Here is a 27277-nt window from a genome sequence, read left to right on the forward strand (position 1 = left end):
TACATAGCTTTCTATCAGTGTCCTTTCTGACCATACTTAGAGCTTTTTCAATGTTTCTTTTTTCCTAATTTGATCTTAACAGTACACCAGTTTTTCTGAGAATGCATAGCAATTACTGTAATGACTGGTTTCATCTTCTACTCTTCTCTCATCTTTCTAACTGAAACATTTAGTCTTCACTTGACATCTTAGTTCTATCTCAGACCTTTTGGGAACTTCGAGGTTTGCCCCATAATGTAACATCTGTGTCTCAGCCTCCACTATGTCCTATGAACCTTGTGACTGTTCACCAGCACTTTTATCTATCAGTCAAAACATCATTAACCACTCATTAAGCAGTTACTGCATGCCAGGCACTGTTACATGTTGAGGGTGCAATGATAAAAAATGAAATAATTCCTCTTCTTAAAGAGTTTATTTTCTACTGAGACAAACACATACAACATAGCTATTAAATATATCCAAGGTAATATTTGGGGGATAATACATTAGTGTGAAAACTTTTCTGCTGAAGGTGAAATTTGAGTTGAACCTTGAAGGAAACTAGAGATTCTGAGAGGCAAAAATTAGGAAGAAGAACATAGGGCAATGTCACAGCGAATGGGGAAGGACTGTTGTGTTTGAGGAAGACAAAGTAAGCTGGATTGCTTATTTCCTCATAATTCTGTTCTAATGACTGTTTGAGAGGAATTTTCCTAATGTCCTTAAGAAAACTAACAGTTGATTAAATAGGAAGGATAAGGTTATAAATTGGAGTATGAAGAATGTATACTGAAATAAAATGCCATTGTTAAAAATTGCTCTTGCAATCTTGATCCCTATAAAATTATTTTTGATTTAAATTCAGGAAGTGGTATAATGAAAAATTTCCACTTAACACTGTTCTTATATCTAATATGGGCAGACTATAGAATGAATGAAGAGCAGTTAATGTATAACAAAACTAGAATGATAAACTGGGGCCAGTTTGTAAAGAGTTTTGAATGTCAAATAAAGGACTTTATATTTGATCCTAGAAGTGATGTGGAACCACTAGAGCTAACTGAGCAGTGCAATGGCATAGTCAGACCTGTAGTTTGGGAAAATCATTTTGGCTGCAGAGTGAGCCTTAGTGCCTTGATGTGTGGCTTGAAGGGAAGCAGCACACAAACTTTTATGTCCTCAAAGTCCAAGGCAGACTTTAATTTCTACCAGGAGGGGAGGAAGATGGTTTGGATCAGAGGCTGGCCACTATGTTCTTTTGGTAAGAGGGTGTAATGCTCTTGAATTATAGTCTTGAATTAGTCATTGCTGACTGTCAGATAGTTTCTGGCCTTAGGATAGTTCCTGAAAAAATAGTGGATAGACCACTCCTCAATTAATTGCTGACTGGTAATCTGGTCAAGAGAACCAAATTCTGGAGACCACTCCTTCCTACTTATGAGCCACAGAATTAGCAAATCTATGATTGAAAGCTGTATAAAGGTATCACCTTGTTTCTCTTTCTCTGTGGAATTTTCTTAGAATTCCAGCCCTCTTTTCTAGTGGCATTAATATTGAAATGAACTTTTGTTCAGTTTCAAAGACAATAATTTTCCTGTGTTCTATTCTGCATATAGGAATGCTTATGTGTATATAAGTTCAGAATAAAAGAAGTTAAATTGCTTTTTTTTGTTTGTTTGTTTTAATGGAGAAAATCCAATGGATATTGACAGGAAGACCTGCATCTACATATTACCTGAGACATTTACTTGTGGTGTGACTAGTATAGGAAGAACTTTGAGTGGCATACCAGCCCAGAAAATACCTATGCTAAGAAGCCACATTCTATGCCTAAGTAAACTTTTTTTTTTTTTAACAAACTTTTAAATGGGCTCTGAATGTTTCATTTCATTCCAATTTGGAGACAGAAGCAAAAAGTTCTGAATTTGATTTGGCCTAAAACAGAGAGCATATATACATAGATGCAATCACTATTCTTTAATGTACTAAATGGTAATAATTTAACAAAGTAATTGATGTCTACCATAAACTATAAATATAAATTACTAGTCAAGGCCTCCTTATGGCCTGCCTTTTGTACTGTGGCTATAAGTAAGCTAAATGACCAGAGTTTAAGTCCCCACAGTCAATGAAATTTTTAAAAATATTATATTTTGTTAGATTTCATTGGATATATCGCTAACCACTTATTTTTCCCAAAAGTTTTCATTTATATAAAATTTTCATGACATATTCTTTACCCATAAGAACATAAACAACAATCATGACCATCTAGGGAGAAAAACTATCCAATAATTTTATTGCTGTCTTATTTTTTAATAGCTTTTCATTTTCAAAATACAGGCAAAGAGAGTTTCCAACATTTGTACTTGTAAAACCTTGTGTTCTGAATTTTTCTCCTTCTCTTCCTCCTATCTCCTTCTCTAGACAGCAACCAATCAAAGTAAGAAGAAAATATTGCAAACAGCCAGAAGGAAACACTTTCTATATCAAGGAACCACAATCAGGAATACCCAGGACCTTGCAGCTTCCATTTTAAGAGAATGAAGAAAATGGAATCTGATATTCCAAAAGGTAAAAGAACTTGGAATGCAGGCAAAAATCAGCAAAAATGAACATCATCTTACAAAGAAAAAGATAATCATTCAATGAAACAGGTGCATTTCATCTATTTCTGAGGAAAAGACTGGAGCTGAATAGAAAATTTGATCTTCAAATACAAAATTCAAGAGAAGCATAAAAAGATAAAAAGAAATGAAAAATAACTTTATTTTAAAAGATAAAAGCTTATATCTCGATATGGAAAGATGATATGTTTAACTCTTGAGATCTGTATCTCTATTATGGGTGCATTTAGAAGGTGCAGGTGCAATATGATTTCATTGTGATGATATAAAAAAGAAACCAGAGGAGAGCAGGTGATTCTACTGGAAAAAGAGGAAAATGGAGTTAAAAAGGGGTAAATTACATCTCACAAGGAGGAAAAGAGATCTATTGCAATTGAGGGAAAGAGGGGAGAGAGATGAACATTGTGTGAATCTTATACTCATCAGTTTTTGGCTCAGTGAGAGAATATCAGACACACTTAGATTCACAAAAAAACTTGTCTCAGACTATAGGCAAGTAGGAGGGGAAGGGGGAAAGGAAAGGCAGAGCCTAATAGAAGAGGAGAGGTAGAAAAAAGGGAGACGGTAGTTGAGAAAGGGTAGATCAATGAAAAATACTGGGGAGGAGGGAAAGGGACAAAAAGTAGAGAAAAGTATAACGGGGGGGTAAGCAAGATGGCAGGAAATACTGATTTAATAATTTTATCTGTGAATGTGAATGGGATGAACTCTCCCATAAAATGGAAGTAGATAGCAGACTGAATTAATAGCTAGAATCCTATAATTTACTGTTTACAAGAAATGCACTTAAAATAGAATGAAATAGAATAAAATGAAATGAAATGAAATGAAATGAAATGATATACTTAAAGTAAAGATAAAAGATTGGAGCAGAATCTGTTATGCTGAGGTAGAAATCCTGATCTCAGATCAAGCAAAAGCAAAAATGGATCTAATTAAAAGAGATAAGGAAGGAAACTACATCCTACTTAAAGGTGTCACAGATAATGAAGTAATATCAATACAAAACATATATGCACAAAGTGGTATAGCCTCCAGATTCCTAGAGGAGAAGTTAAGAGAGCTGAAAGAAGAAATAGACAGCAAAACTATAATAGTGGAGATTGTCAGCCTTGCTCTCTCAGAACTAGATAAATTAGACCAGAAAATAAACAAGAAAGAAGTTAAGGAGGTAAATAGAACTTGAGAAAAGTTAGGGATAATAGATATTTGGAGAAAAGTGAATGGTGGCAGAAAGGAATATGATTTTTTTCTCAGTGGTTTATGAAACCTATATAAAAATTGAAGATATATTAGATCATAAAAACCTCAAAATCAAATGCAGAAAGGTAGAAATACTAAATGCATATTTTTTTTCAGATAATAATGCAATAAAAATAACATGCAACCAAAAAAAAAAAAAACCCAACAAAGGATATAATCAATTAATGAAATAGCAAAGCAAAGACACAATAGATAACTTCATCCAAGAGAATGACAATAATGAAGAACATAGAAAAATTTAAGGACTTAAGGGAGGCAGCCAAAGTAGGTCTTAGGAAAATTTTATATCTCTAGATTCTTAGTTGCATAAAATAAAAGAAGATCAATGAATTGGGCATACAATTAAAAAAGCTAGAAAAACAAACAAACAAAAAAAAACCCCTTATTTAAAAACCAAATTTGAAATTCTGAAAATAAAAGGGCAGATTAATAAAATTGAAAGTAAAAAAAAAAAAAGAATAAATAAATAAATAAAACTTTAATTAATATGAATAGAAAAAGGAAAGAAGAAAAACAAATTATTAGTCTCAAAAATGAAAAGGGAGAACTTTCCACCAATGAAGAGGAAATTAGAGAAATAATTAGGAACTATTTTGTATTATGGGCCAGAACTCTGAAACAAGGATTCTTACAAGATGTTAAGTCAATGGAATTGATGAGACAATGATTATCTAGTTTAGTATGATGCTTAATAGTTCTCTAAGTTCAGTATGAATGATTGAATCTTTCAACAAATAATGTTTTCCTAATGACATAATGATACTCAGTGTAGAGCATATAAGATGGAAGCCTCAGCCAGATTTAGAGAGCTGGGAAGACAAGCAGATTGGAGGCACAAGCCTTTGGACACAGATTCATTCATCCCATCTCATACCCTATGGTGACAGGCCTGTTCTCCTGCATTTTTCTTCACTGAAACCAAGACTCCTGAAGGCCTTTAAGAAAGCTAACTGGCCCCAGGAAAGGAGACAAGAGTTTGAAAGAGATAATAAAGGATTTGGGCTTTAACCACTGGCTACTCTTGTGGTAATTACTCTACTGAAATGAAGACTGCCCAAAGACCTCCTGAAAACCAAACTAAGAACACTACAATTTTGCCCCACTATATGTCAATAAATTTGATAACCTATATAAAATGGAGGAATACCTACAAAAAAAAAAAAAAAAAAGATTGCCTATATTAATAAAAGAGGAAATATACCAGTTAAATAGTCCCAATTTAGAAAAAGAAATAGAAAATCAACTCTTTAAGAAAAAATCTTTAGAACAAGATTGATTTATATGTAAACTCAACCAAACATTTAAAGATCAATTAATTCTGGACTCCTGGCCAAGATGGTGGAGAGGACGCATACATCTGCTTAAGCTCCACGTTTTCTCTCAGAATTTATTTCATGACAAGCCTTGAAATGCTTGAAAGGAAAAAAAAAAAAAAAAGACAAATAATTACCAACAGAAGACATCCTTGAAATTCCCCAGAAAAGGGGACAGGGACTAACAGATCAGGCGCAGGCTGGGGGCAAGCAGCGAGAGCAAGGCAGACAGATCACACTTCGAAGACCAGAGGGGGGAGGGGTGTGATCTCTGCCATTTCTGAGGAACGACCTTTACCAGTGTGGATGTTCTGTCTTGGCAGCAAGCCAGGATCAGCAGAGAAGCTCTAAACACAGGAGGTAAAGACTAAAACCCGGAAAAGCTAGGTCTCTCAGGACCTGCCCAGCCCCACCCCCACCCCAGTGACTCAGCACGTTCTTAGAGCCTCAGAGCTTCAGAACAAAGACACAGCCTAGGATTGCTGTCCTGCTAGTGCCTTGATGCTCTCTCCCGTAGTATGTAGAGGAAGCCTGATAATACCATCCAGCCCCATTCCCCCCACCCCTCAGCCTCCACCAATGCAGAGCATTTATTTTTCTTGTTAATTTGTTTTCTTTAATTCTTCTCTGATAAAATGAACAAAGAATTTAAAAGGGCTTTAACCATTGATAGCTTCTATATGGAGAGAGAGCAGACTTCAAACCCTGAGGAGACTAAAAACAGACAATTTCCAGAGGAATTCACACAGGGGGATATTATCTGCTCCTCTATATACAAAACAGTCATAAAAGAAATCAAAAAGGCTCTCACAAGAGAACTAGAAGAGAAATTGGAAAAGGAAAGGGAAGCTTGGTAAGAGAGTCTGGAGAAGTCATCCCATACACTTAAAGACAGAATGGATAAAGAAATCAAATACTTGAAAAACAAAATTAGTGAACCAGAAAAGGTAAACAACTCTAAGGAAAACAGAATTAGTGAGTTGGAAAAAGAAAACAGCTCTCTAAAAAATAAAATTGGTGAAATGGAAAAAAATTCCATAGAACAACAACAACAACAACAAAACTCACTTAAAAACTCAATTGAACAATTACAAAAGAATATAAAAAAAGTGAGTGAGGAAAATAAATAATTGAAAATCAGAATCGAGCAAATAGAAGTGAATGACTCAAGGAGACACCAAGAATCAGTCAAGCAAAACCAGAAAAATGAAACAATCGAAAAGAATGTCAAGTACCTTATTGGTAAGACAACAGGAGAGACAATCTGAAAATAATTGGACTCCCTGAAAAATATGAGGAAAAAAAGAGCCTGGACACTATTTTCCAGGAAATTATCAAAGAGAACAGAGGGTAAAATAGACATAGAAAAAATTCATTGATCACCTAATGAAAGGGACCTAAAATCAAAATACCAAGAAATATACTGGCCAAGTTCAAGAACAATCAGATGAAGGAAAATAGAACAATTAGATGAAGGAAAATATATTGCAAGGTGCTAGAAAAAAAATTAATTCTGATATAGAGGAGCCACAATAAGGATTACCCAGGATCCAGCAGTGTCCATATTAAAGGATCAAAGGGCCTGGAATATGATATCCCAAAAGGCTAAGGAACTTGGTATGCAGCCAAAAATAACTTACCCAGCAAAAATGAGCATCTTTTTCCAGGGAAGAAGATGGACATTTAACCCAATAAATGAATTCCATCTATTCTTATTGAAAAAACCAGACCTACATAAAATGTTTGATCTTCAAATACAGAACTCAAGAGATTTCTAAAAAGGTAAAAAGAAATCTTGAGAACTATATTTCTGCCGTAAAGATATGTAAAGAACACATGTATAATTTGTCCTTGAAACTAGAGGTGAAGAGGAAATTATATCATAAAAAAGGGTAAAGTGGTGGTACTATATCTTATGAAGAGGCAAAGGTAACCTATTATATCTGAGAGAAAGAAAGGAGGGAGATGAACATAGTGTGTATCAATATACATATTCGATTTATGGTGAAACTTCTTCCACTTCATTGAAAAGTGAGAGGGAAGGAGTAAGCTAAGGGGAAGGAATACAGAAATTGTGAGGAAAAGGGGCAAAATAAGGGGAGGAACTTTAAGGTGGGGGAGGGATAATAAAAAGGGAGGGCTGTGAAAAGCAAGTGGTGTTCACAAGTTTAATACTGGGTAGAGGGGTAAGAGGGGAGGAAAGGAGAAAAGCATAAGCAGGGGTTAACAGGATGGCAAGCAATATAGAATTTGTCATTCTAACAATAAATGTGAATGAAGTAAACTCCCTCATAAAGAGGAAGCAGTTAGCAGATTGGATTAAAAGTCTGAATCCTACCATATGTTGTTTACAGGAAATACACCTGAAACAGTGTGATATATTCAAACTAAAAGTAAAAGGGTGGAGCAGAATCTACTATGCTTCAGGCAAAGCCAAAAAAGCAGGGGTAGCCATCCTCATCTCAGATCAAGCAGAAACAAAATTGATCTAATTAAAAGAGATAAGGAAGGGCATTATATCCTGCTAAAGGGTAGCATCAATAATGAAGCAGTATCAATATTAAATATATATGCACCAAGTGGTGCAGCATCTAAATTCTTAAAATAGAAATTAAGTGAACTGCAAGAAGAAATAGACAGCAAAACTATAATAGTGGGACGTCTCAATCTTGCACTCTCAGAATTAGATAAATAAGAAAGAAGTCAAAGAGTATTAGAATATTAGAAAATATTCTAATCTAAAATACTAGAAAATATTCTATCTAAAATACTAGAATATTAGAAAAGTTTGATATGATAGATGTCTGGTGAAAGCTAAATGGAGACAGGAGTATACTTTCTTCTCAGCAGTTCATGGAACCTATACAAAAATTGATCATATTACTAGAGCATAAAAACCTCAAAATCAAATGCAGTAAGGCAGAAATAGTAAATGCTTACTTTTCAGACCACAATACAATTAAAATTAAATTTAATAAAAAGCCAGGGGAAAAATAGACCAAAAAATAATTGGAAACTAAATAATCTTATGCTAAAGAATGATTGGGTAAAACAGCAAATCATAGACATATTTAATAACTTCAACCAAGAAAATTACAATAATGAGACATCATACCAAAATGTGTAGGATACAGCCAAAACAGTATTAAGGGGAAGTTTTATATCTCTAGAGGCCTACTTGCATAAAATAGAGAAAGAAAGGGTCAATGAATTTGGCTTACAACTAAAATTGCTAGAAAAGGAACAAATTAAAAACCTCCAGACAAACACAAAACTTGAAATTCTAAAAATAAAAGGTGAGATTAATAAAATTGAAAGTAAAAACACTATTGAATTAATTAATAAAACTAAGAGTTGGTTCTATGAAAAAACCCACAAAATAGGCAAATCCTTAGTAAACCTGATTAAAAAAAGCAAAGAGAAAAAGCAAATTGTTAGTATTGAAAATGAAAAGGGAGAATTCACTAATGAAGAGGAAATTAGAACAACAGTTAGGAGCTCCTTTGCTCAACTTTATGCCAATAAATTCAATAACTTAAATGAAATGGAAGAATACCTTCAAAAATATTGCTTGTCCAGATAAACAGAGGAAGAAGTAAGTAGTCTAAATAGTACCATCTCAGAAAAAGAAATGGAACAAGATATTAACCATCTCCCTAAGAAAAAAAACCCCAGGACCAGATGGATTTACATGTGAATTCTACCAAACATTTAAAGAACAACTAACTCCAATGCTATATAAATTATTTGAAAAAGTAGGGATTGAAGGAGTCCTACCAAATTCCTTTTATCACACAGACATGGTACTGATACCTAACTAGGTAGATTGAAAACTGAAAAAGAAAACTACAGACCAATCTCCGTAATGAATATTGACACTAAAATCCTAAATAAGATATTAGCAAAAAGACTTCAGAAAATAATCCCCAGGATAATACACTATGATCAAGTAGGATTTATACCAGGAATGCAGGGCTGGTTTAATATTAGGAAAACTATTAGTTTAATTGACCATATCAATAATTAAATTAATAAAAACCATATGTTCATCTCAATAGATGCAGAAAAAGCATTTGATAAAATCCAACATACATTCCTACTAAAAAGGCTTGAGAGGATAGGAATAAATGGACTATTCCTTAGAATAATCAGGAGCATATATTTAAAACCGTCAGTAAACATCATTTGTAGTGGCGATAAACTGGAACCTTTCTCTGTAAGATCTGGAGTGAAACATGGTTGCCCACTATCACCATTACTATTCAACATAGTACTAGAAACGCTAGCCTTGGCAATAAGAGTTGAGAAAGAGATTCAAGGAATTAGAGTAGGAAATGAGGAAGTCAAACTATCACTCTTTGCAGATGACATGATGGTATACTTAGAGAACCCCAAAGACTCTTCTAAGAAGCTATTAGAAATAATTCAGAACTCCAGCAAAGTTGCAGGATACAAAATAAATCCACATAAATCCTCAGGATTTTTATACATTTTATACAGAATCCAACAGCAAGGGATACAAAGAGAAATTCCATTCAAAATATCTGTGGATAGTATAAAATATTTGGGAATATATCTAGCAAAGGAAAGTCAGGAAGTATATGAGCAAAATTACTAAACACTTGCCACAACAAATAAAGGCAGATTTAAATAATTGGAAAGACATTGAGTGCTCTTGGATAGGCCAAGCGAATATAATTAAGATGACAATACTCCCTAAACTAATCTATTTATTTAGTGCTATACCAATCAGACTCCCAAGAAACTATTTTAATGACCTAGAAAAAATAACAACAGAATTCATATGGAACAACCAAAGGTCGAGAATTTCAAGGGAAGTAATGAAGAAAAAATTAAATGAAGGTGGCCTAGATGTACCGATCTAGAACTGTATTATAAAGCAAATGTCACGAAAACCATTTGGTATTGGCTAAGAAATAGACTAGTTGATCAGTGGAATAGGTTAGGTTCACAGGACAAGACAGTGAATAAAAATAGCAATCTAGTGTTTGACAAACCCAAAGATCCCAACTTTTGGGATAAGAATTCATTATTTGACAAAAACTGCTGGGCAAAATGGAAATTAGTACGGCAGAAACTATGCATGGACCCACATTTAACACCCCATACTAAGATAAGATCAAAATGGGTCCAAGATTTTGGCATAAAGAACAAAATCATAAATAAATTAGAGGAACAAGGGATCGTTTACCTCTCACACTTGTGGAGGAGGAATGAATCTGTGTGCAAAGGAGAACAAGAGACCATTATTGATCACAAAATAGAAAATTTTGATTATGCCAAATTAAAAAGTTTCTGCACAAGCAAAACTAATGCAAACAAGAGTAGAAGGGAAGTAACAAATTTAGAAAGCATTTTTACAGTTAAAGGTTCTGATAAAGGCCTCATCTCCAAAATATACAAAGAATTGACTTTAATTTATAAGAAATCAAACCATTCTCCAATTGATAAATGGTCAAAGGATATGAACAGATAATTTTCAGATGATGAAATTAAAACTATTTCCACTTATATGAAAGAGTGTTCCAAATCACTATTGATCAGAGAAATGCAAATTAAGACAACTCTGAGATATCATTACACACCTGTCAGATTGGCTAAGATGACAGGAACAAATAACGATGAGAGGGGCTGTGGGAAAACTGGGATACTGATGCATTGTTGGTGGAGTTGTGAAAGAATCCAACCATTCTGGAGAGCAATCTGAAATTATGCCCAAAAAATTATCAAAATGTGCATATCCTTTGACCATACTACTGGGCTTACATCACAAGGAAATACTAAAGAAGGGAAAGGGATCTGTATGTGCCAAAATGTTTTTGGCAATCCTTTTTGTAGTGGCTAGAAACTGGGAAATGAATGGATATCCATCGATTAGAGAATGGTTGGATAAATTATGGTATATGAATGTTATGGAATATTATTTTTCTGTAATAAATGACCAACAGGAGGAATACAGAGACGCTTGGGGAGACTTACATCAACTGATGCTGAGTGAAATGAGCAGAACTAGGAGATCATTATACACTTCAACAAATATACTGTATGAGGATGTATTCTGATGTAAGTGGATATCTTCAACATAGAGAAGAGCTAATCCAATTCTAATTATTCAGTGATGGACAGGATCAGCTACACCCAGAAAAGGAACACTGGGAGATGAGTGTAAACTGTGAGCATTTTTGTTTGTTTGTTTGTTTTTCTTCCCAGATTATTTTTACCTTCAGAATACAATTCTTCCTTTGCAACAACAACAACAACAAAATTCGGTTCTGCACATATCTATTTTACTTAGGATATACTATCAGATATTTAATATGTATGGGAATTCCTGCCATCTAGAGGAGCGGGTGGAGTTAAGGAGGGGAAAAATTAGGAATAGAAGGGAGTATAAGGGATAGTGTTGTAAAAAAAAAATTACCTATGTATATGTGCTGTCAAAAAAAAGTTACAATTATAAAAATTAATAAAAAATGAGAAAAAAATAACAACAAAATTCATATGAACGAACAAAAGGCGGAGAATTTCTTTTCTTTTTTTTATTAATAATTTTTTTTCATATATATATATTTTATAATATTATCCCTTGTATTCATTTTTCCAAATTATCCCCCCCTCCCTCTATTCCCTCCCCCCAATGACAGGCAATCCCATACATTTTACATGTGTTACAATATAGCCTAGATACAATACATGTGTGTGAATATCATTTTCTTGTTGCACAATACGCATTAGATTCCGAAGGTACATGTAACCTGGGCAGACAGATATTAGTGCTAACAATTTACATTCACTTCCCAGTGTTTCTTCTCCGGGTGTAGCTACCTCTGTCCATCATTGATCAACTGGAAATGAGTTGACTTTTCTTTATGTTGAAGATATCCACTTCCATCAGAATACATCCTCATACAGCATTGTTGTTGAAGTGTATAGTGATCTTCTGGTTCTGCTCATTTCACTCAGCATCAGTTGATGTAAGTCTCCCCAAGCCTCTCTGTATTCCTCCTGTTGGTCATTTATTACAGAAAAATAATATTCCATAACATTCATATACCATAATTTATCCAACCATTCTCCAATCGATGGACATCCATTCATTTCCCAGTTTCTAGCCACTACAAAAAGGATTGCCACAAACATTTTGGCACATATATGTCTCTTTCCGCTCTTTAGTATTTCTTTGGGATATAAGCCCAGTAGTAGCACTGCTGGGTCAAAGGGTATGCACAGTTTGATAGCTTTTTGGGCATAATTCCAGATTGCTCTCCAGAATGGCTGGATTCTTTCGCAACTCCACCAGCAATGTATTAGTGTCCCAGTTTCCCCACATCCCCTCCAACATTCATCATTATTTGTTCCTGTCATCTTAGCCAATCTGACTGGTGTGTAGTGGTATCTCAGAGTTGTCTTAATTTGCATTTCTTTGATCAGTAGTGATTTGGAACACTCTTTCATGTGAGTGGATATAGTTTCAATTTCTTCATCTGAGAATTGTCTGTTCATATCCTTTGACCATTTATCAATTGGAGAATGGTTCGGTTTCTTATAAATTAGGGTCAGTTCTCTATATATTTTGGAAATGAGACCTTTGTCAGAACCTTTACTTTTAAAAATATTTTCCCAATTTGTTACTTCCCTTCTAATCTTGTTTGCATTAGTATTATTTGTACAGAAACTTTTTAGTTTGATGTAATCAAAATCTTCTATTTTGTGATCAATAATGATCTCTAGTTCTCCTCTGGTCATAAATTCCATCCTCCTCCACAAGTCGAGAGGTAGACTATCCTCTGTTCCTCTAAACTATTTATTATCTCCCTCTTTATGCCTGAATCATGGACCCATTTTGATCTTATCTTGGTATATCATGTTAAGTGTGGATCCATATCTAATTTCTGCCATATTAATTTCCAGTTTTCCCAACAGTTTTTTCCAAATAATGAATTTTTGTCCCTAATGTTGGTATCTTTGGGTTTGTCAAAGATTAGATTGCTATAGATGTACCCTTTTTTGTCCTTTGTATCTAATCTGCTCCACTGATCTACCAGTCTATTTCTTAGCCAATACCAAATGGTTTTGGTGACTGCTGCTATATAATATAGCTTTAGATCAGGTACACTTAGACCACCTTCCTCTGAGTTTTTTTTTTCATTAGTTCCCTTGCAATTCTCGATATTTTATTCTTCCATATGAATTTTGTTGTTATTTTTTCTAGGTCATTGAAATAGTTTCTTGGGAGTCTGATTGGTATAGCACTAAAAAATAGATAGTGGGCAACCTTGTTTCACTCCTGATCTTACTGGGAAAGGTTGTAGTTTATTTCTATTGCATATTATGCTTACTGACTGTCTTAAATATATGCTCCTGATTATTATAAGGAATAGTCCATTTATTCCTATACTCTCAAGAGTTTTTAGTAGGAATGGATGTTGGATTTTGTCAAATGCTTTTTCTGCATCTATTGAGATGATCATATGGTTCTTATTAATTTGATTATTAATATGGTCAATTATATTAATAGTTTTCCTAATATTAAACCAGCCCTGCATTCCTGCTGTGAATCCTACTTGATCATAATGTATTATCCTGGGGATGATTTTCTGAAGTCTTTGCTAGTATCTTATTTAAGATTTTAGCATCAATATTCATTAAGGAGATTGGTCTATAATTTTCTTTTTCAGTTTTCGATCTACCTGGTTTAGGTATCAGTACCATGTCTGTGTCATAAAAGGAGTTTGGTAGGACTCCTTCATCCCCTATTTTTTCAAATAATTTATATAACATTGGGGCTAATTGTTCTTTAAATGTTTGGTAGAATTCACATGTGAATCCATCTGGCCCTGGGGATTTTTTCCTGGGGAGTTGATTAATAGCTTGTTCTATTTCTTTTTCTGAAATGGGACTATTTAAGCAATTTATCTCCTCCTCTGTTAATCTAGGGAGCCTATATTTTTGTAGGAAGTCATCTATTTCACTTAAGTTATCAAATTGATTGGCATAAATTTGCGCAAAGTAACTCCTTATTATTTCTCTAATTTCCTCTTCATTGGTGGAAAGATCCCCCTTTTCATTTGTAAGGCTAACAATTTGATTTTTCTCTTTCTTTTTTCTGATCAAATTTACCAAAGGTTTATCTATTTTATTGGATTTTTCATAAAACCAACTCTTGGTTTTATTTATTAATTCAATAGTTTTTTTACTTTCAATATTATTGATTTCTCCTTTTAAATTTTGTATTTCAAGTTTAATTTTTGGTTGGGGGTTTTTAATTTGGTCTTTTTCTAGCCTTTTAAGTTGCAAGCCCAATTCTTAATCTTCTCTTTCTCTATTTTTTTCAAATAAGCCTCTAAAAATATAAAATTTCCTCTTATTATTGCTTTAGCTGCATCCCACAGATTTTGGTATGATGTCTCATCATTGTCATTATCTTGGGTGAAATTATTAATTGTTTCTATAATTTGCTCTTTCACCCAGTCATTCTTTAAGATGAGATTATTCAATTTCCAATTACTTTTTGGTCTATTTACCCCTAACTTCTTACTGAATGTAGCTTTTATTGCATTGTGATCTGAGAAGAAGGCATTTATTATTTCTGCCTTCCTACATTTAATTTTGAGATCTTTATGTCCTAATATATGGTCTACTTTTGTATAGGATCCATGAACTGCTGAGAAGAAAGTATATTCCTTTCTATTGCCATTCAGTTTTCTCCAAAGGTCTATCATACCTAGTTTTTCTAATGTTCTATTTACTTTTTTAATTTCTTTCTTGTTTGTTTTGTGGTTTGATTTGTCTAAATCTGAGAGTGCAAGGTTGAGATCTCCCACTATTATAGTTTTACTGTCTATTTCTTCTTGCAATTCTCTTAACTTTTCCTTTAGAAAGTTAGATGCTATACCACTTGGTGCATATATGTTTAGTATTGATATGGCTTCATTATTTATGTTACCTTTCAGCAGGTATTTTAACCAGATCTACTTCTGCTTTTGCTTGATCTGAGATAAGGATAGCTACCCCTGCTTTTTTGGCTTTACCTGAAGCATAATAGGCTCTGTTCCAACCTTTTACCTTTACTCTGTATGTATCTCCCTGCTTTAAGTGTGTTTCCTGCAGACAACATATTGTAGGGTTCTGATTTTTTGATCCAACCTGCTATCTGTCTCTGTTTGATGGGATCGTTCATCCCATTCACATTTACAGTTAAAATTACTAATTCTGTATTTCCTGCCATCATATTATCCCCAGATTATGCCGTTTCTCTTGACCCCCCTGCACCCCTTTCCCAATATTTAATTTATAGACCCCACTTGTGATGTGCAGCCCTCTCTTTTTTAGTATCCCTCCCCCTTCCTTCCAAGGCCCTTCCCTTTTCTTGTACCCTTCCCTTATTCCCTTTTCCTTTTCCCTTTTCTCTCCCCCTTTTAATGAGGTGAGAGAGAATTCTCTGAAAAGCATATATGTCAATTATTTACTCTTTGAGCCTACTCTGATGAGAGTAACATTCACACAATGTTTCTGCCCCTCTCTAAATTCTCTCAGATATGGTATATTTTCTATGTCTCTTCCTGGAATGTAGTTTTCCTCTTTTTATCACTCTTTCCCCTTTTTCTGATACTACCCCCTTCCCTTTAGTACTCCCCCCTTTTTATATCAGTAAAATCAAATTATCCATGTGGACTTTGTATATATCCACAACAGAGATACAGTTCTCAAGAGTTCTTTTTACCTTTTTCTGTTTCTCTTCAGTCTTGTGGATATAGATCAATTTTTTTGTTTAAGTCTGGTTTTTTTCTTTAGAAATAAATAGAATTCCTCTCTTTCATTAAATGTTCATCTTCTTCCATGGAAGAAAATGCTAAACTTAGCTGGGTAGTTTATTTTTGGTTGCAGTCCTTGATCTTTTGCCTTTTGGAATATCAGGTTCCATGCCCTTCAATCTTTTAATGTGGAGACACCCAGATCTTGAGTAACCCTTACTGTGGCACCTTGATATTTTCCTAGTTGTTTGCAATATTTTTTCCTTTGTTTGATAGTTCTGCAGCTTAGCCACAATGTTCTGTGGGTCTTTTTCAGAAAGTGTTCGGTGAATTCTTTCAATGCCTATTCTTTTTCTATTATCTCTGGACAGTTTTCTTTGATAGTTACCTGTAATATAGAATCCAGGCTCTTTTTTTGATCATAGTTTTCGGGAAGTCCAATGATCCTCAGATTTTCTCTTCTAAATCTATTTTCCAGGTCTATAGATTTTCCCAGTAAGTATTTGACGTTATTCTCTAGCGTTTCATTTTTTTGTTGTTGTTGTGTTTTGTTTGACTGATTCTTGGGTTCTCAATGAATCATTCATTTCTATTTGTTCAGTCCTGATTTTTAATGAGTTATTTTCTTCATTTAGTTCTTTTTGTATATACCCAATTGAGTTTTTAAATGAATTATTTTGCTCTATTGACTTTTTTCCATTTTCCTAATTTTTTAGAGAGTTATTTTCTTTTTCCAATTCAGAAATCCTGCTTTCTTGAGAATTTTTTATCTTTTTCAATTCAGAAATCCTACTTTCCTGTGATTTTTTAACCTTGTCTAATTCACAAATTTTGTTTCCCTTCATCTCTTGTGAATTTTTTATTTTTTCCAACTCAAATTTCAGGACATTGTTATTCTCTATTGTAGCTTCTCTTTCCTTTCCCCATTTTTCTTCAAACTCTCTTAACTTTTTAATAGTCTCTTCTAGGAGAGAGTTAAGTGATGGGGAGCAGGAATCGTTCCCCTTTAGGTTGTTATCTGCTGACTCTCTGCAGATAGGGGTTGGATACCCGCTGTTTCTCTCTGTAGAAGGTATCAATAGTTCTCTTTAGCTTTTTTCTTATTATTAAAAATCTATTGGGGTCTGCCCTTGTGTTAAGAAGATTATTTATTTATTTATTTACCAGCTTCCCCCCAGACTGGATGGATGCAGTGGCTCTTGTGCCTGAGCTAAGAGAGATCTCTGGGATAGAGTTCCCCTCCCTCTCCCTGGAAATGCCTCAGAGGTGATAGGGCTGCACTGTGAGCGTTGCCTAGTGAAGGACCCCACTGTGTGCCCTAGCGACTGCCCTGAAGTTTAAGACGAACAATAAAAGTGACACAAAGCCCAGCCAATGCATCCTGTGGGGCATGGATATCAGCAGCTGACATGAAAAGCCCCTGTGCTCAAACTGGAAGTTTCTGCCTGGAAACTGTTGTCCCTACTTCTAAGGTTTTGCTTCTCTGGGAATTCCGAGGCTTCTAGAGTTCCACAGGCTTAGGCTAAGCCCTGCAATAGGTGGAATAGATGTTGCCTCAGGTTGTGTCCCAGTGTTCAGGCTCTTAACTACCTCAAAGTGAAGCCCTGGACAGCAGAAAGCGGCTGCACAGCCATACTGAGATGTGTTAGGTCACTTCCGGATTGTGGTGGTTCTAGGTTCTGACTTTATATTTTAAAGTGGCTTGATTTCTCTTCTGAATTGCTGTTTTATAAGCAGAGAAGAGCTAACAGCCTGTGTCAGATTCCTCTATCTCAGTGGCTTTTCTGATCCCAGAGTTCTCCCCAGCCTGATTGGCACAGTGTGCTAGCACCTAGCTTTGTCTGTGCTGGCCTTTTTTCTTCCATCCCTTGGAACTGACCTGTTCTCTTGAAACTCCAGATTCTCTTCAGGTGGTATGTTGTACTTCTAATCCTTGTGGTTTCTGTCAGTCCAGCATTATTTTTGAGGCTGATTTAACTAATTGGTAATGAGGGAAGAAGGGAGCTTATAAATTTGCATGTATCTTCTCCACCATCTTGGCTCCGCCCTTAGCATCTAATTTCCTAAAGGAGAAGTTAAGATAGTTGCAAGAAGAAATAGACAGCAAAGGAAAACTATAATAGTGGGAGATCTCAACCTCACACTCTCAGAATTAGATAAATCAAACCACAAAACAAATAAGAAAGAAGTTAAAGAGTTAAATAGAATATTAGAAAAATTAGGAACAATAGATTTTTGGAGAAAACTGAATGGTGACAGAAAAGAGCATACTTTCTTCTTAACAGTTCATGAAACCTATACAAAAAGTGACCATATATTAGAACATAAAGGCCTCAAAATTAACTGCAGGAAGGCAGAAATAGTAAATGTTTTCTTTTCAGATCATGACACAATAAAAACTAAAATCAACAAAAAGTTAGGGGTAAATAGACCAAAAAATAATTGGAAACTAAGCTCACCCTAAAGAATGATTGGGAGAAACAGCAAATTATAGACACAGTTAATAACTTCACTCATGATAATGACAACTATGAGACATCATACTAAAATTTATGGGATCCAGCCAAAGCAGTAATAATGGGAAATTTTCTATCTCTAGAGGTTTACTTGAAGAAGATCAACAAATTGGGCTTGCAAATTAAAAAGTTAGAAAATGACCAAATTAAACTCTCCCCCAATCAAATACTATCCTTGAAATTCTAAAATTAAAGGGAGAAATTAATAAAATTGAAAGAAAATTATTGAATTAATAAATAAAACTAAGAATTGGCTTTATGAAAAAAAAAAACAAAAAAATCAAATAGAAAAACCTTTGGTAAATCTGATCAGAAAAAGGAAAGAGGAAAATCAAGTTGTTAATTTTAACAATGAAAAGGGGAAATTTTCCACCAATGAAGAGGAAATTAGGGCAAAAATAAGGAGTTACTTTGCCCAAGTTTATGCCAATAAATTTGATAACCTAACTGAAATCGATGACTACTTCCAAAAACACAGGCTTCCCAGATTAACAAAGGAGGAAATAAATTGCTTAAATAATCCCATTTCAGAAAAAGAAATAGAACAAGCTGTTAATCAACTCTCCCCAAAATTCCAGGACCAGATGGATTTACATGTGAATTCTACGAAGCATTTAAAGACAATTAGCCCCAGTACTATATGAACTATTTCAAAAAATAGGAAATGAACCTACCAAATTCCTTTTATGACACAGACATGGTACTGATACATATACCAAAAAGGTTGAAAACAAAGAAGGAAAATCATAAATGAATATTAATGCTAAAATCCTCAATAAGATATTAGCAAACAGACTACAGAAAATCATCCCCAGGATAATACACTATGACCCAGTAGGATGTACACCAGAAATGCTGGTCTGGGTCAATATTAGGAAAACTATTAGTATAATTGACCATATTAATAATTATATTAACAAAAATCATATGATCATCTCAATAGATGCAGAAAAAACATTTGATTAAATCTAACATCCATTCCTATTAAAAACACTTATGAGTATAGGAATAAATGGACTTTTCCTTAAAATAATCAGTAGCATCTATTTAAAGCCATCAGTAAGCATCATATGTAATGGGTATAAACTAAAAGCATTCCCGGTAAGACCAGGAGTGAAACAAGGTTTCCCACTATCACCTTTACTATTCAATGTGGTATTAGAAATGCTAGCTTTGGCAATAAGATTTGAAAAAGAGATTAACGAAATTAAAGTAGGTAATGAGGAAACCAAATTATCACTCTTTGCTGATATGATGGTAAACTTAGAGAATCCCAGAGATTCTAATAAAAAGCTATTAGAAATATTCCACACATTTAGCAAAGTTTCAGGAATCAAAATAAACCCACATAAGTCATCAGCATTCTTATATATCACTAACAAAACCCAACAGTTACAATTACAAAGAGAAATTCTATTTAAAATAACTATTGATAGTATAAAATATTTAGAAATCTATCTGCCAAGAGAAACTCTGGAACTATATGAGCAAAACTGCAAAACACTCTCTATACAAATAAAGTGAAATCTAACCAATTGGGGAAAATATTAAATGCTCTTGGATAGGGCAATCAAATATAATAAAAATGACAATAATACCTAATTTATTTATTTAGCGCCATACTAATCAGACTCCCCAAAACCTATTTTAATGAGCAGGACCAGGAGATCATTATATACTTCAACAACAATTCTATATGATACAATTCTGATGAATGTGGCTCTCTTCAACAATGAGATGAATTAAATCAGTTCCAATAGAGCAGTAATAAATTGAACCAGCTACTCCCAGCAAAACAACTCTGGGAGATGACTGTGAACCAATACATAGAATTCTCAAACCCTCTATTTTTGTCTGCCTGCATTTTTTATTTCTTTCTCAGGTTAATTGTACACTATTTCAAAGTCCGATTCTTTTTGTACAGCATAATAACTGCATGGACATGTATACATATATTGTATTTAACTTATACTTTAACATATTTAACATGTATTGGTCAACATGCCATCTGGAGGAAGGGGTGCAGGGAAGGAGGGGAAAATTGGAACAAAAGTTTTTGCCATTCTCAATGTTGAAAAATTACCCATGCATGTATCTTGTAAATAAAAAGCTATATAAAAATAGAACCATACCTTAAACTCAAATTATTCTGACTCTTATTGATCAACAATAAATCCTAGGATAAGTCCAACTAGATCATTTTTTTGGGTCTTAAGTGTCTCAGAGAGATTATAAATAATCATTATTTCTTTGTTGGCCAGAAATTCCAAGCTGCTTCCTTTGTCACATTGATTTTTTTTTTTTTTTGGTTAAGGTAAAAGGGTCCATTTTCTACCTCATTTCTTCCCTAGCCTTAATCACTGAATGGGCATTGCTTCAGTTAAACTGAAACATATTAAACATCTCATTTTAAAAAGCTCAAGATCTCCCACTGTATCCAGAGCCATCTCTCGTCATCCTGATCTATATCTTGCCACCACAATCACGTGGTTCCTGAGGATAAAGTTAGGCTAGTGACTTTTCAATGCTAATCCTTACTTAATCCAATTCCCTTCTATGTCATGCCTGAGTATACATTCCCTGTATGTCATGGTCCTCTTTGAGAAGAAATTATAAACAACAACTATATGCCAGGTAGTGTGCTAAATATTTTACAAATATTATCTCTTTTTTTCCTTAATATAATCCTTACAAGATAGATGTTGTTATTACACTCTTTATACATATGAGGAAGTTGTAGAAAAAAAGAAGTCAAATGACTTACTAAGGTAACACAGATAGGATGTATGAGCTATTATAATTTTTTGCATTAACAATTGCAAAACCTTTTGTTCCAATTTTTCTGTTCCTTTCCCCCACCCCCACCCCAGATGGCAGGTAGACCAATCCATGTTAAATATGTTAAAGTACATGTTAAATACGTATACATGTCCATACAGTTATTTTGCTGTACAAGAAGAATTAGACTTTGAAATAATGTACAATTAACTTGTGAAGGAAATCAAAAATATAGGCAGACAAAAATAGAGGGATTGAGAATTCTATGTAGTGCTTCACACTCATTTCCTAGAGTTTTTTCATTGGGTGTAGCTGGTTCTATTCATTACTGCACTATTGGAACTGATTTGGTTCATCTCATTGTTGAAGAGAGCCATGTCCATCAGAATTGATCATCATATAGTATTGTTGTTGAAGTATATAATGATCTCCTGGTCCTGCTCATTTCACTCAGCATCAGTTCATGTAAGTCTTTCCAGGCCTTTCTGAAATCATTCTGTTTCTCATTTCTTACAGAACAATAATAGAAAATCTATTTTCAATATTTGGTTAGTCCAGGAGAATGTAGCTTTATAGATGGTTTTACCTGTATAAATAGTTATCTGGGGTTGAGCCAAGATGGCAGAAACAACCTATGTTTCTTTCTGATCTTCTTTACAACTCTCACAACAATAATGAAATCCAGCATCTGAATTAGCTCTGGATAGGCAGAGCCCACAAATATTGGGAGTGCAACAAATTATCAGCAGAATATAATTTCAAAGATCATGAAAAAAGTTCTCTTTCAATTGGAAACAGGAGGGAAGCAACCAGTGTAACTAATACAAATGCCAGTGCAGACAGCACAGAACCCCAGGGCATTGCTGACCACTTTATGGGAGAACCAACAGGAGTGAATCAACAGTGACTCATCTCAACTGTGGTGGCTTGGAAAACCTCTCCCACCCTAAAGGCAGATCTTAAGTTAACTTAAAAAAAAGATGAGTAAAAAAGTAAACAGGACTCTAACAATTAGCAGCTTTTATGGCAAAAGAGAAGAACAGATTTCGAAGCCCAAGGAGAGGAAAAGCAGATTGTCTCCAGATAAAGCTCCAAAAGATGAAACAACCTGGTCCCCATCACATAAGGCTCTCCTAGAAGAACTTTATTTATTTATTTTTTTTATTTGGAATTTTTTTTTCACAGTATATATGCATGAGTAATTTTTTTTATAATATTATCCCTTGTATTCATTTTTCCAAATTATTCCTCCCTCCCTCCATTCCCTCCCCCCGATGACAGGCAATCCCATACATGTGTTACAGTAAAACCTAGATACAATATATGTGTGTAAATACCATTTTCTTGTTGCACATTAAGTATTAGATTCCGAAGGTATAAGTAACCTGGGTAGATAGACAGTAGTGCTAACAATTTACATTCACTTCCCAGTGTTCCATCTCTGGGTGTAGTTATTTCTGTCCATCATTGATCAACTGGAAGTGAGTTGGATCTTCTTTATGTTGAAGATATCCACTTCCATCATAATATATCTTCATACAGCATTGAAGTGTACAGCGATCTTCTGGTTCTATTCATTTCACTCAGCATCAGTTGATGTAAGTCTCTTCAAGCCTCTCTGTATTCCTCCTGCTGGTCATTTCTTACAGAACAATAGTATTCCATAACCTTCATATACCATAATTTACCCAACCATTCTCCAAATAATGGGCATCCATTCAACTTCCAGTTTCTAGCTACAACAAAAAGAGCTGCCACAAACATTTTGGCACATACAGGTCCCTTTCCCCCTAGAAGAACTTTAAAAGAATCTTAAAAGAGAGCTAGAAGAAAAATGGGGAGCGGAAAGTAAAGACTTGAAAGAGAGTTTGAAAAAGACAACACAAAATAAACATAGCGAAATAGAAAAAGCATATAACTCATTAAAAGATAGATTTGATAAGCTGGAAATAGAAAGCAACTTCCAGAAAAACAGAATTTGTGAAACAGAAAAAGAAAATAACTAATTAAAAAACAGAATTTGTGAAATAGAAAAAGAAAACAATTCCCAGAAAAAAACAGAATTTGTAAATGAAAAAAAAATCCATCAAAAAAAAACAACTCATACAATAATTAAATTGGACAAATACAAAATGAAGTAAAAAAAAAAGTAAATGAAGTCAATAACACGCTAAAATTCAGTATTGAACAAATGGAAACTAATAACTCAATAAAGCAGAAAAGGAATCAGTTAAGCAAAACAAAAAAAAATGAAAAAATGTAAAGTACCTAATAGGGAAACCAACTGACCTGGAAAATTGATATAGAAAAGAAAATCTGAGGATTATTGGACTCCATGAAATACTTGATGAAAAAAGAACCCAGATGGCATAGAATCAAAAAGTAAAATAGACATTGAAAGAATTCATCAATCACCTACAGAAAGAGATCCCAAAATTAAAACTCCATCAAATATTGTGGCTAAATTCCAGAACTATCACACCAAGATAAAAATACTACAAACAGTCAGAAAAAAAAAGCAATTCAAATAACAAGGAACCACAGTAAGAGTCACTCAGGATCTAGCAGCTTCCACATTAAAGGAATGAAGGGCCTGGAATCTGACATTCCAAAAGGCAAACTTTGTATGCAGGCAAGAATAACTTACCCAGCCAAACTGCTCATTTTTTTTCCAGGGAAGAAGATGGACATTCAATGAAATCAGTGAATTTCATTTATTCCTGCTGAAAAAACCAGAGCTAAACAAAAAGTTTGACCTCCAAATATAGGACTCAAGAGAAGCTTAAAAAGGTAAAAAGAACTCTTGAGAACTGTATTTCTTTTATGAGTACACATAAAGAGTACATGTAAAATTTGGTTTACTGTTATGATATAAAAAAGGATCTAGAGGTGGAAAAAAAAATTGTACAGAAAAAGGGAAAAGTGGAGGTACTATATCTCACAGCAAGGCAAAGAAACCTATTATATCTGAGGTAAATAAGGGAGGGGAATGATCATAGTTTGAATCTTACCTTCATCACAATTGGCTCAAAGAGAAAATGTCGGACATATTTGGTTAACGGAGAAACTTCTCCCACCTCATTGAAAAGTGGGAGGGGAAAAGCAAAAAGTGAAGGGATAGGATAAATAGAAGGGAATACAGAAATAATAAGGGAAAGGCTTAAGAGGGAGTGTTGCATGAGACAAGTGCTACTCATAAGTTTAATACTGGGGAAGGAGGTATGGGGAAAAGGAAAGAGAAAAGCATAATCTGAGGTTAATAAGATGACAGGAAATAGAGAATTAGTTATTTTAACAGAACTAGGGAATCATTATATAGTTCAACAACATTACTATATGAGGATCAATTCTGACAGAAGTGGTTATCTTTAAAAATGGGAGGATATAAATCAGTTCCAATTGATCAGTAATGAACAGAACCAGCTACACACAGTGAAAAAACACTGGGAAATGAGTGTGTACCACAACATAGCAATTACATTCTTTCTCTTATTGTTTGCTTGCATTTTTGTTTTTCTTCCCAGGTTAGTTTTTCTTTCTAAATCCAATTTTTCTTGTATAGCAAGACAACTGTATAAATATGTATACATATATTGTGTTTATAATATACTTTAACATATTTAACATGTATGGGATTACTTGCAGTCTAGGGGAAGGGATAGAGGGAAGGAGGGGAAAAGTTGGAACAGAAGTTTTTGCAAGGGTCAATGTTGAAAAATTACCCATTCATAGATTTTGTTAATAAAAAGCTATTAAAATGTAATTATCCAGTCACATAAGGCAGCTAAAAAATTCCAAAATAAGTCAGAGCCCCTCAGACTTGATAGTTGTCTCATTGTCTTGTAAACCAACTTATCCTTTTGACCAGATAACTTTCTGAATGAGGACTAGATGAATTTCATTTAAAAAATTCTCTGGTTTGTGTAGCTTTAAGAGCCAGTTGTTTAATTTTCAATGTAAACATTTATACAACAGAAATCAGGAAAAAATAAAAACTAAAGATAGATTTATTGCTTTGTTTTTTGTCTAAAATTTTAAAATATCAGAGAAAACTGCTATGCACACTTTTTTCTAGAGAGACAATTTTAAAATATTTACCAGCATATCCCTGACTAAGGGTTTGGCTGCCAATATGTAAATAGCAAGTATGATTTCTGACCCAGATGACTTACTAAAAAAATGTCAGAGATCAAGCAGGACTGTAAATAAAGAGGAATAGGAATGCACCCGACTCAGGTTGACAGGCATTTATTAGACGATCATTGTGTATTGGGAATTGTGCTAAGTTCTGGCCATTCAATTATAAATAAAAAGAGACATCCTGACCTTAAGGATCTTACATTATAAAAGGTTAGATTACATATAAAATGAAGCTGAAAAGTATGTGACTGGCACATAGAAGGTACTCATACAAACATGTGATAGACAAAGAAGTCCAGAGTCCCAGAGTCCCAGATAATAAGGAATACAGTCATAACAGAAGAGAAAGAGAGAATATGATTGATCTTAGAAGTTCCATAAAATGGACATTCTGGGATGAACTGACCAAAAAGAGGAAAGGGATATAATAGGATGGAGAGCTTTCAGAATGAGAAGGTTGAATGGTAGTAGAGTCATATTCCAGGATGGCCTGATGGTTCCTAGTGAAGAAAGAAGTTCAGATTCAGGAGTGGAATAAAGGAGTAAATTTGGCTATTCTTGAGTGAGTGGAATGAGAATAAGACTGAGAATAAGAATGTTTTCAAGAAATTCCCATCCTTATAGCTTAATAATGTAAAACAACAATGATCAGGAAGAAGTGTTTTGGTTTGGAAAATCATGAGAATGTGGAGTGAAGCCATTAAAAGAGTTGATTTAACACATCATTATGGTTTTAGTGTTGGAAAAATGATGGAGAAGAAAGACAGTAGAAATAGGGTGGGTGGCAAGAAGAAGCCTGGGATGAAATTTGAAATAGATCATTTGATACACAATGATCAGAATAAGAGACTTTAGGGCAATAATTTAGGAATTTAGGAAAATAATTTCAGAGATGAGGGAATTAAGTTGCTCAGAAAATGGTCACTAGTCTTGATGGATCTTTGTTGATATTTTAAAGGTCCAATATCATATGGCAGCATGGAAAGAATTACATTTTCAGTTTCCCAAACACATAGAGGAATCACAATAGTAAGGCTTGCAATTTTTGCCTATTTAAAATTTCATATCTATAAATAAAGAAGCATCTGCAAAGCTTTCAGAAAAATGCTTTCTGAATACCAGAACTATGGATTTTCTTCAGATAGATGTAAAATATGTTTTTAGGAAGTTTATTTGCCTTCTCCCCCTTAGCTCATATATACACACATAGAAAGAGAAAAGTGAATATCATACCACTGAAGATGAGAATAAGCATATCTTTTCAACTAGGTTTTCTCATTTGGTTTAATATGTTGAGAGGCATTAGAAGAAAAACGTCTGGAAATCTGATTCCTACCAGAATATAATATAACCCTTTTCTTTATTTGAAGTAATAGATGAAATTTCTCTCATCATCTCTACCATACTGTATCAAGAAGAGGAAGAGAAAGAATATTGTTTGCTCCACATTGTAATTTCAAAATACTTCTGCTGCTAGTTTAACCCCTGGAATACTCTTCTTTGCTCAAGGAATTATGTACCTCAATTACAGTTTTCTTCTCTACTAATTCCTGTTCTTATATTAGGAAACTTAAATATGTATGTTGCTATGCTCTGAAGTATCCTGGCTTGCCAGAAAAAAGGCTTAAACCAAAGTACAAATTTAGTTTAAAATACTAGTTAATAAATCTATTCTTTCTGGGTTGGTTTATGTTGATACATGTGTAATGCTGAGTGTGTTGCAAGAGGCCCTAAGTAGTCTAAACTTAACTTGGATATTGAAATGAATATAGTACAATGATCCTGTCTAAATGAACCTAAAATCTTCAACCTTCATTTCAACTTCAGCCATATACAGTGATGGGCATATCCCTGCATTTATTAACAAGTATTTGTTTCCATAA

The sequence above is a fragment of the Sminthopsis crassicaudata genome, chromosome 1 (genome assembly GCF_048593235.1).
Source record: "Sminthopsis crassicaudata isolate SCR6 chromosome 1, ASM4859323v1, whole genome shotgun sequence".
NCBI lineage: Eukaryota > Metazoa > Chordata > Mammalia > Dasyuromorphia > Dasyuridae > Sminthopsis > Sminthopsis crassicaudata.